This window comes from Salvelinus sp. IW2-2015, unplaced genomic scaffold (genome assembly GCF_002910315.2).
Source record: "Salvelinus sp. IW2-2015 unplaced genomic scaffold, ASM291031v2 Un_scaffold2699, whole genome shotgun sequence".
In the NCBI taxonomy this organism is placed as follows: Eukaryota; Metazoa; Chordata; class Actinopteri; order Salmoniformes; family Salmonidae; genus Salvelinus; species Salvelinus sp. IW2-2015.
In genome coordinates, this window is record NW_019944005.1 from 86,524 (window position 1) to 90,602 (window position 4,079).

The 4,079-nt window shown below is 46.2% G+C and overlaps 1 pseudogene; it reads right to left on the reverse strand.

The window, feature by feature from the left end:
* The window catches only part of LOC112074586 (growth arrest-specific protein 7-like), a 44,326-nt pseudogene extending 41,124 nt beyond the window's left edge, over positions 1-3,202 (reverse strand).
* Positions 3,203-4,079: the final 877 nt, after the last annotated feature.

A 4,079-nucleotide genomic window follows, 5' to 3' on the forward strand; every position in this document is an offset into this window, starting at 1 on the left:
GCCTGTCCCCTAGCAACTCCATCATACAGCCAGCCTGTCCCCTAGCAACTCCATCATACAGCCAGCCTGTCCCCCACAGGATCCAATTTACCAGACAAAGAGCTGCTCACAGCGTGTGGCTCCCTATAATGCCGGACTGAAGAGGGGTCCCCCTTCTCTCTCGCTCTCTTTTTCCCAGTGAGTCTGGGCTGATATGATGCCATAACACCCTTATAGTACCCTGCTGTCCAGCCCAACATAGTGGCTCTACTTCTAGACATGATTTGTTCTATCAGCATGGTATGTCCATACCGTACACCCACCAACCCCTTTCAGATATACAAGAATTGCCAGCAGTGCAAGGAATCAGCTAGGAGTTGGCAAGGAATCAGCTAGGAGTTGGCAAGGAATCAGCTAGGAGTTGGCAAGGAATCAGCTAGGAGTTGGCATAATCTGTGCAATGACTTTTGACATGGAATCTTTGAGTTGACGCGGAGAGGTTTTCTTGTATTTTTTTTGTGCCATGTCTTCCTAAGCGTCGGCGTGTGCGAGGCGACACGCTCGTGTAGGCAACTTTTTTTTTAAAGGCACCACGGCAGGAATTGATGTCACTACCCACTCACCCTTCTTCCTGTCCCGCGAGGGGAATCTGTGACAGCTTGGCGAGGTTCTTGGCATATTCCTCTTCAATCTTTATCCTGAAAGAGGGAAGGAGAAAAGGAATTTATTTACCATCGAATGTCGTTATTTAGCGAGTCATTTTTCCTGTTTTGTACAAAATAGAAAAGTGCACATCTGGGTTAAAAAGAAAAGGACATTGCTCAAGATAAAAAAGGAGTTGTGAAACATTGGTCTGATCAGGATTGTTGACAGATCGGCTCAGATAATGAAAGGGGATTTTGTAGTTACCTTTCTCGTATAAACTCGGCCATCTCTTTCTGCATTTGCTTCCCCTTCAGCTGTTTCTGCAGTAAGACCTCAAACCCTGAGATACAGCTTGTCCCCTGAGGGTCCTTCTTATCCGTCTACACAACAACAATAATAACACAGAAATATACACTACAACAATATTTAGTCTAACATAAATAAATAAAAAAATAATACGACCGGATAACATTCAGTGTTGGGATGTGATACTGCATTCTATGTACTTAATGGTATGCATTCAATCATACAGTTACTGTTTGTATTGTATTGTGGGGAAATACCAGGCCATCCTCACTGCAGCTCCATACTCGATTCTACAGCACCACAGCCAATGGTATAGAAAGTCTACATTTCACACAGTGAGGTGCATTAAATACTTGTCGACCTGTTTCAATCTGATCCTCTGTGTCTCAATGAAAACTGTAAGTCTGAGTGTACGGTATCCACTGTTTCTTTACGAACGTCTCCCGGTGTTGTCACCTCAGAGAGAGTGTAACGTTAGCCCGGTCTGACAGTAACGGTAGCCGAGTGTTAAAACCTGAGCACACACCTGGTGGTGATTCAGTTTCAGCCGTGGGAGAAATGAAAACAGAACCAAACAGATGTTTGGAGCGAGGTCTCTCTCACTACATCGTGTGTTATTCTACTACAGCTTTACAGCCTTAGTGCCGTGTAGAGAAATGTAGAGTAGTGTAGAGAAGTGTAGTGCCATGTAGAGAAGTGTAGTGTAGAGTAGAGAAATGTAGTGGCGTGCAGTGTAGTGTAGTGTAGTGTAGTGTAGAGAAGAGTAGTGTAGAGTAGTGTAGTGTAGAGTAGTGTAGAGTAGAGTAGTGTAGAGTAGAGTAGTGTAGAGAAGTGTAGTGTAGTGTTGAATATGGTAGTGTAGAGTAGTGTAGTGTAGAGTAGTGTAGAGTAGTGTAGTATAGTGTAGTGGTGCATATGGTAGTGTAGAGTAGTGTAGAGAAGTGTAGTGTAGTGTTGAATATGGTAGTGTAGAGTAGTGTAGTGTAGAGTAGTGTAGAGTAGTGTAGTATATTGTAGTGGTGCATATGGTAGTGTAGAGTAGTGTGGTGTAGATATGGTAGTGTAGGGTAGTGTAGAGTAGCGTAGAGTAGTGTAGAGTAGAGAAGTGTAGTGTAGTGTAGAATAGTGTAGAATAGTGTAGTGTAGTGTTGAATATGGTAGTGTAGAGTAGAGTAGTGTAGAGTAGAGAAGTGTAGTGTAGTGTTGAATATGGTAGTGTAGAGTAGTGTAGAGTAGAGAAGTGTAGTGTAGTGTAGAATAGTGTAGAGTAGTGTAGAGTAGAGTAGTGTAGAGAAGTGTAGTGTAGTGTTGAATAGTGTAGAGTAGAGAAGTGTAGAGAAGTGTAGTGTAGAGTAGAGTAGTGTAGAGTAGAGTGTAGAGTAGAGAGTGTAGAGAGTGATAGACTAGATAGTGAGAGTAGAGAAGTGTAGAGAAGTGAGTGTATAGAGTAGTGTAGAGTAGAGTAAGTGTAGAGTAGAGAAGTGTAGTAGGAAGATGTAGTGTATATTAGGAGAAGTGTAGTATAGTGTTAGAATAGTGTGTAAGTATTGTGTAAAAGTAGTTGTAGAGTAGGTGTAGAGTAGTAGAAGTATGAGTAGAGGAAGTGTAGAAGTTGTAGTGTAGAGTAGAGTGGTAGAGTAGAGAAGCAGAAGTTAGAGAAGTGTAGTGTATGTTGAATATGTAGTGGAGGAGTAGGTTAGGGTACTGTTAGGGTAGGGGGTAGTGACTCATGCACACTCAGAGGATCCTTAGCTCCATGTTTACCAAATCATCAACACACCATACAGTTACTCCATTCCTCGCACGATCTGCCGCATTTACTCGTCCTTCCTACAACATATACACAACAACCATCCGCAGTTCCTCGCAATCGACCCCTCTAACGCCGCACTCACCTCAGCACCCTCGACCTCTCTCTTTTGCCTGCACACATCACACACGAACATATCAAACTGTTCAAGGAAGCCTTTTTTCCATCTACTAACATATTGCAAAAATTCTGAACCTTCGTCAATAATTATGCAGAAAAATGTATCATGCTTTTTGTCATTCTATAGGTTAGACTACTGCAAGCTCTACTTTGCACACTCACCGCCGACCTACCTCGCCCACCCCCGGAATAAAGCAGCCCCACGTCCAGCGTCGAACCGAGAACGCATCTGGACACAGACAGCACGACAACCTGCCCGCTTCTGTCTCTGCACACCCCTCGCACGTATCCTCCCCTCTCCCACTGAGGAATCTCTCCTGCGAATCCACGCTCACACTCCATCTACATTACGCAGACGATGCACATCTGCACGTCACCTGGTCCAAACCCACCAACAGCTACCGCCACGCCTCACATCCCTAACGTGCCGTACCATCCTCCCAAGTGGACATCCCATAGAGCGGTACGGAGCGTCACTTGAGTGGGCTGAGAGTCACACCTAGTGTGGGATCATGTCACTATATCTGGGTTCTAGCGCCCCTCCCCACTAATGGCACTCTGTGCCTAGGCAAGCAGATGCGCTCTGTAGCGGCGCGTGCCATACTTCTCCTATCACACCTCCAGCGAATCGGACAGGTGCCCATAAACCACCACACCACTTCCAACCCACGCGCTCTCTTACTTCCGCATACACTGTTGAGCCTCATCCCTGACCTTCCGTGCGATTAAAAGATCGAACATATCCACCCTCACTCCTATCGCTTTGTACTATCGGATGCTCACACCACTAAACGTACACTTCAACTCACCCTCTTTCGCTAATGAACTACACATCACTCACTCCACTCCGCATGCATCACTCTTACTCACACGGCCACGCACCCTAGTGCCTAACTATCACCTGCGCAGAAACACATCACTCTGCCTCACTTATCCCTATCCAGCGCTACATCGCAACTAGCACTCCACCACACTGCGCCGCACCCCACCCTACTACATCTCCTCCAATGCCTCATCAACCACACATACACCGACCCGCCCCACGACCCCCAACCCCGCCACAATGCCTACTCTAACCCACCGACAGATCACTCCTAGTCTACACCCTCAATCTCTACACCTCCCCCACCCCACGCCCGGCACCTCTCATACTGCCGCCGCCGCTAACAATCAACTTACCCGCAACACCAAACCGTGCCAAGCCTCCAACACGATACAA